A 7,440-nucleotide genomic window follows, 5' to 3' on the forward strand; every position below is an offset into this window, starting at 1 on the left:
TAGGCTTAGTGGGTGCATTGGTGATCCAAGGGAAAATATTATTACAGGACGTGTGGAGAGCAAAGGTTGACTGGGATCAAAAAATTCCGGATGATATTTTTGGACGATGGAAGCTATGGCTAAAAGTACTCAAGGAGTTGAATAACGTAAAGATTCCGCGATGTTATTTCCTGGATACGATCCAAACTGCTACGACAATTTAGAGCTCCATATTTTTGTGGATGGCAGTGCACAAGCATATTCTGCTGTCGCTTATTTTAGAGTGCGTGACAAAGGACGGATACGATGCGCTCTTGTAGCATCCAAAACAAAGGTTGCTCCATTACAGCTTTTGTCTACCCCACGTATTGAACTCCAGGCGGCAGTCATCGGTGCACGGCTACGTAAGACGATAGAAGAAGGTCACTCTATAAAGATCAAGCGAACCTTTTTCTGGAGTGATTCAAGTACAGTTGTTTCGTGGATAAGATCAGACACGCGACGCTACCGGCAATACGTGGCCTTTCGCGTAAATGAGATCCTAAGTATATCAAGTATCGAAGAGTGGCGATGGCTAGGTACCAGAATAAACGTAGCAGATGAGGCAACAAAATGGGGAAAAGGTCCGAACTGCAAACCAGATAGCAGGTGGATCCGTGGTCCAGCATTTTTTGTACGAAGAGGAGAATGATTGGCCGAAAGATAACTTGAAGTTATTGGAAGACACATCAGAAGAACTGCGTCCGATATACGTAGGCCATCATTTCGTGCCTGTTCCAGTGATTGACGTAAATCGTTTCTCGAAATACGAGCGTCTACTGCGCAGCACAGCGTACATTTATCATTTTGCGATATCACACTTAAGCCAGTACAAAAGGAAATTAAGGAATCGTTGTCATCTGAGGATCTGCAGAAAGCTGAACGGAGTTTGTGGCGAATTGCACAAGCAGAGTATTACCGAGACGAGTTATCTACACTGAAGCGGAACGTAAAAGCATCACCAGAACAGCAGAAAGCTTTGGACAAAACCAGCTCGATCGTGAAGCTAACCCCACTATTAGACGAGTATGGGATTCTACGGTGTGACACCCGAATTGCAGAAGCTGATTACGTCAGTTACGACACCAGATTCTCTATCATATTACCAAGACAACACCCGATTACCAAATTACTTTTGGATTGGTATCACCGAACTTATCGACATGGCAATAACGAAACCATTGTCAATGACATTCGACAAAATTCTATATTCCGAAATTGCGGATAGAAGTACGCTCCATTGCTAATCGCTGTCAGTGGTGTCGCGTCTACAAAGCCAAGCCAATAGCACCGAAAATGGGTCAACTTCCAAGGATACGGATAACCCCGTATATACGTCCGTTTACGTTTGTAGGTATTGATTATTTTGGACCCTACTACGTAAAAATAGGTCGCAGTTCAGTCAAACGTTGGGTCGCACTATTCACGTGTCTGACAGTCCGAGCTATACACATGGAAGTAGTATTTAGTTTGTCAACCGATTCATGTAAAAAAGCTATTCGGCGTTTCATTGCCCGAAGAGGGCTCCACAGGAAATATTTACGGATAATGGCACGAACTTTGTTGGCGCTTAGCAGAGAACTTGAAGCAGAGCTTCGAACAATACATTCCACGATGAGCAGTACATTTACAGATGCGAACACAAAGTGGCGGTTTAATCCCCCAGCGGCGCCACACATGGGAGGCTGCTGGGAACGAATGGTGCGTTCGGTGAAGAATGCATTGGGATCGTTACCTACCGCACGGAAATTGGATGACGAGGAATTCGTAACTTTGTTAGCCGAAGCTGAACATATGGTTAACTCCCGACCATTAACCTTCGTGCCGCTCGACGACGAACAACAGGAGTCTGAAACTAGCTGACTCACCGGTACGGGAATCTAAGGGTCGTTGATGGACATTCGTACCACATGCACACTCAAACCAACATAAACTCTCTCGAGCAGGAGTAGACTTAAAATTGAACTCGACTGATGGAGGTTCTCCGTACTTAGGGAAGGCAAGCATAGCATTACTGGAAGTCATAGAATCGGTTTTAAAACAAGGATCCCGAAGGACGAGGCTTGACGGTTCCGTTATGAACCCGGTATGACGAAACACGAAAATTCGGCAAATAACCATATGACTCAGGGTTGGTCTTTCTAAAATAGGCTACACCTGAAGCTGTTACAATTTAACTATTTATTAGTGACGTCACACAGGGGTACATACTCTCATGCTGGTTCGACGGGATAGATCCGGATCTTGGTGGTTGTAGCTTCAGGAATCGTTTTGGTTTCGGGTACTGATTTGTGGACGGTGGGATCACCATCTAGCGTTGCTCACAGGATTACTAGCGAAGATTGGCTGCTGGATTGCAACACCGAGTGGATGTCGGATGGCAGACTGGATTTGGCTGCCGGATTGCAGACCGGAGAAGACGACGGAGTATCGGAGTAGGTGACACGACGAATATTGGGATTCGTTGCTCGTGCATGCTGTTGGTTTGACGGAAGACGGTTACCAGCGGCCGTGGAACTGTCCGCTACAGTTGAGATGGTGGCGGAACGAGTATCGGCTCCGATCGGCAATTTTGCAAGATGGCCGCCCGTCATTTCGTTCACTCGATACCCGTGTACCCAATCCTCCTGGCTGCCTATCGGCGATCTTGCCGGACATCAGTGCTGCGAAATACTCGGAGAAGAACAAGAAGAAAAAGGCCCTTTGTTCGGGCCTGAACACCACCAATAAATACCCTGCGACGTCACTGTAGCTATCATGTCACTATTACCTTTTTCTTTAGATTTCTGGCTAATTGGATGTTTTTGTTCTTCGTTTGTGTGGTAATTATTTTAGCATAGGATACTATAATTTAGGTTCACATTAGTTTTAGGTTAACACTTAAGGGTCTAACAATACTAACCACATTAACACTTTGAACTCACAAACATATCTCGTTAATTCTACTAACTACTTTCTTTTACTAAGTACTTATAGCAGATTTGAAATGATTCCTGAAAGTTTAGAATAGAAACAACACTTCGATATTAAGAAATTTGCCGCGAGGTTTTTTTTTTAACAATTTTCTAACCTCTAATAAATGAACTCTACACACGCGCGCACTACAATTTCGTTCGAGGATCACACAGAAAAGAGAACGATTCTGCCGAGACTCCTTCTTTTATATACAAAATGAATTATCATAATTTTTGTTGCATAGTACATTTAAATTTATGCTTTGCATGCCCACCGTGTTGTATCGTCGCACCCTCTATGAGTGAGTTTAACAGTAACAGGGCTGGGTCTCTTTTGCCTTAACTCAAACTGCTCGCTTTTGTTATCTGTCAATTTGGTGTGACGTGGAAATGGAATTCTCACTCGTTGTCATTTCCATGCACAAGGAGTGAGACATGTCTTATTGTTTTTTGTCGGTTTTCAGGGTCGTCATCAGGGAGGGAAATTGGATGGGGACTTGTGGTGGAGCCAACAAGCTGTTCATTGGAACCGAACGGTTACATTACCCCATCGATCCTCTTTCAAAAGAAAGGAATTTTATTTTGAAATAATTTATTGATCGATCATTATTTCCGATATCAACCAATATCTTTAACAGACGTGGTGAATCAAAACTATGAATATCCATAATGAGAAAAATCTATCAACCTTCTTCGCAAATGCGAGAAGAAAAAATCTCACTTCGGGTTTAAACTCATGAGTAATATTACCAACACCACTATGTGTTGAAAACAATATTAACAATGCTCATGAATGACGATTTTGTGTTTACATTTCTACGCGAGTAGACGGTTCGCGATACCGGAATCTCTAACGTTTCTTCGACGGAAAATACCGCAATTATCGAGAATAAACGCAAAAATTATGTCCGCGAATAAAAAACTCTCGGGAGTGCACAAGATGAACCGTGATTTCCGTATCATTTGCCGGTTTACGTTCCCTTGGTCGGTTGCGGAGTCGGTTAACAAGGAGAATTTCTACTTCGGGAGGTAATTAAATGGTTTCTCCAGGTAAGATACTGTTTGTAAACAATAGTTTGATTTACATTTTTCAATGTTTTCTAGATGTGAATCGTAGTCATTGAACGGTCCGGACCTGTAATTATGAATGGTGAGTAAATAATCAATCATTATGACTTGATTTCTCAAAATATTGAATCATGATTCTAGGGGTGGACTATCAATCGTCCGTGATCACACTGCGACGGGATATATGGATTCGCCAGCTCTACGATTGAGCTGATCCCGTGCGAGTGCTACTCTAGGAGGATCCGAACCAATCATCTTGATTGTTGATGTCCGAATCTCCGACGTATGTTGAACGGGGCTTCCGTTTAAATATCCTCGGGTTCCTGCGATAGACCTGAGCAGAGAATTGTTTTTGATACCCTCAGGCCTTTCATGGAACCTGAGCAGAAAAGTATTGTTATTTCTGTACTTTGACGGTAGTACTTTGAAGCACCGAATAAATTAGTATTTTGGGGTTTGGGGAAGGGTTGTCTAGGAAGAAAATTCCCCGTTACACTTCCAGGTTCCCTTTATGGTCAATTGTTCGCGAATCAAAATTGTATTGGGCACGCGGTCTTGCTATTTCACCGTTTATAGTGTACGACCGGAACGTGATCAACATGAATTATGACGGTAAGTATGGAATTACGTGGTAAGTATTATCGAATTTCGGTAATAGTTCCGAAATGTGGATTGACCTTCGGAAGGGCAGTCCACTTGAGCCGAATCGCGAGTTGTTTTGCCGTAGATTTGCAATAACGACCGAATGATTTTATTTGTCGATTGATGTGAGCATTCCATGGAGTTCGGAAGTGGAAGAACACGGATTGTTCCTTACACTTTTTTTTTATAACCGATATTATGAACAATATTTCCGGCGGTTTCCAAGTGTTTTCGCGCTCTTTGCGATTTGTCTATTATTAGAACTCGGTAGGTATGGACATTTAAGGTAAGTAGATCTAATATATTGTAACAATAATCGAATTTCGGTAATGGTTCCGAAATGGGGATTGACCTTCGTGAGGGCAGTCCGCTTTAGCCGAATCGCGAGTTGTTTTTTCTCGAATCTACAATACCGACCGAATGATTTTTCCATTTTGTAAACGATTTTTTCGAAGCGATTCCCGACGATCATGCGAATTTCTTATATTTATAAACAGCCTTTTGAATTTTATCGCGATCTTGTTAGGGTTGTCGTTCTAAATTCAGGAATTAAATAAAAATTTGTTATTCTAGTTTTCTGATTTCTCTTAAAGAAATTATTGAAAATTGTAAAAACCTAAGTATTTTAAACGCATTTTAATATTTTCTAGATTCGATATGCGATTCCTAGTTGTTCTTTTATACATTTCGGAAAAAGTTTCTCGTTTTACTGAACAACGAAACTTTGGACAACATTTCAATTTACTGATTCAACAGTTCCTGAACTGTACTTCGTTAGAAGAACGAAGCCATTCACAAAACAGGACACTGTTTTTACCTCCCCTTCCGGAAAGAGTGGAAGCATATGGGATTGGAATGTAGTTTTTTGCTGGGCGCCAATTGAAACTAGCTGACTCACCGGTACGGGAATCTAAGGGTCGTTGATGGACATTCGTACCACATGCACACTCAAACCAACATAAACTCTCTCGAGCAGGAGTAGACTTAAAATTGAACTCGACTGATGGAGGTTCTCCGTACTTAGGGAAGGCAAGCATAGCATTACTGGAAGTCATAGAATCGGTTTTAAAACAAGGATCCCCGAAGGACGAGGCTTGACGGTTCCGTTATGAACCCGGTATGACGAAACACGAAAATTCGGCAACAACCATATGACTCAGGGTTGGTCTTTCTAAAAATAGGCTACACCTGAAGCTGTTACAATTTAACTATTTATTAGTGACGTCACACAGGGGTACATACTCATGCTGGTTCGACGGGATAGATCCGGATCTTGGTGGTTGTAGCTTCAGGAATCGTTTTTGGTTTCGGGTACTGATTTGTGGACGGTGGGATCACCATCTAGCGTTGCTCACAGGATTACTAGCGAAGATTGGCTGCTGGATTGCAACACCGAGTGGATGTCGGATGGCAGACTGGATTTGGCTGCCGGATTGCAGACCGGAGAAGACGACGGAGTATCGGAGTAGGTGACACGATGAATATTGGGATTCGTTGCTCGTGCATGCTGTTGGTTTGACGGAAGACGGTTACCAGCGGCCGTGGAACTGTCCGCTACAGTTGAGATGGTGGCGGAACGAGTATCGGCTCCGATCGGCAATTTTGCAAGATGGCCGCCCGTCATTTCGTTCACTCGATACCCGTGTACCCAATCCTCCTGGCTGCCTATCGGCGATCTTGCCGGACATCAGTGCTGCGAAATACTCGGAGAAGAACAAGAAGAAAAAGGCCCTTTGTTCGGGCCTGAACACCACCAATAAATACCCTGCGACGTCACTGTAGCTATCATGTCACTATTACCTTTTTCTTTAGATTTCTGGCTAATTGGATGTTTTTGTTCTTCGTTTGTGTGGTAATTATTTTAGCATAGGATACTATAATTTAGGTTCACATTAGTTTTAGGTTAACACTTAAGGGTCTAATAATACTAACCACATTAACACTTTGAACTCACAAACATATCTTGTTAATTCTACTAACTACTTTCTTTTACTAAGTACTTATAGCAGATTTGAAATGATTCCTGAAAGTTTAGAATAGAAACAACACTTCGATATTAAGAAATTTGCCGCGAGGTTTTTTTTAACAACTTTCTAACCTCTAATAAATGAACTCTACACACGCGCGCACTACAATTTCGTTCGAGGATCACACAGAAAAGAGAACGATTCTGCCGAGACTCCTTCTTTTATATACAAAATGAATTATCATAATTTTTGTTGCATAGTACATTTAAATTTATGCTTTGCATGCCCACCGTGTTGTATCGTCGCACCCTCTATGAGTGAGTTTAACAGTAACAGGGCTGGGTCTCTTTTGCCTTAACTCAAACTGCTCGCTTTTTGTTATCTGTCAATTTGGTGTGACGTGGAAATGGAATTCTCACTCGTTGTCATTTCCATGCACAAGGAGTGAGACATGTCTTATTGTTTTTTGTCGGTTTTCAGGGTCGTCATCAGGGAGGGAAATTGGATGGGGACTTGTGGTGGAGCCAACAAGCTGTTCATTGGAACCGAACGGTTACAAGTCCTTAACTCCAAATCATTTTTTGATGCTGAGTTCAACTGGCGTTCGCCAAGCGGTTAAGCCTCCGGTGGACGTTAAGAAGGCGGTTTCAAACGGCTGGTTTAGAGTTCAACATATGTTGGACATATTTTGGCGGAAATGGATCATCGAATACCTGCCAGTAATTGCCCGACGAAGCAAGTGGTTCTACGATGTCGCACCTATAACGGAAGGAATGTTAGTTGTGATTGCC

The 7,440-nt window shown here is 42.5% G+C and overlaps 2 long non-coding RNA genes across 3 annotated transcripts; both read right to left on the reverse strand.

Annotated features, from left to right (window-relative positions):
- Positions 1-2,302: 2,302 nt before the first annotated feature.
- On the reverse strand, positions 2,303-3,600 carry LOC134206961 (uncharacterized). 2 transcript variants are annotated; one of them, XR_009978334.1, is made up of 3 exons: positions 3,089-3,600; positions 2,789-3,011; positions 2,303-2,731 (listed from the first exon to the last, which is right to left on the reverse strand). It is a non-coding gene; the product is annotated as an uncharacterized LOC134206961 (long non-coding RNA). The 2 variants fall into 2 exon arrangements; XR_009978333.1 differs by having other exon boundaries at positions 2,789-2,862; positions 2,921-3,319.
- A 2,279-nt stretch (positions 3,601-5,879) lies between these two features.
- LOC134206957 (uncharacterized) lies at positions 5,880-7,189 on the reverse strand. Its single transcript, XR_009978332.1, has 3 exons — positions 6,615-7,189; positions 6,483-6,556; positions 5,880-6,425 (listed from the first exon to the last, which is right to left on the reverse strand). It is a non-coding gene; the product is annotated as an uncharacterized LOC134206957 (long non-coding RNA).
- Between the last annotated feature and the right edge of the window lie 251 nt (positions 7,190-7,440).

This window comes from Armigeres subalbatus, chromosome 1 (genome assembly GCF_024139115.2).
Source record: "Armigeres subalbatus isolate Guangzhou_Male chromosome 1, GZ_Asu_2, whole genome shotgun sequence".
Taxonomy (NCBI): domain Eukaryota; kingdom Metazoa; phylum Arthropoda; class Insecta; order Diptera; family Culicidae; genus Armigeres; species Armigeres subalbatus.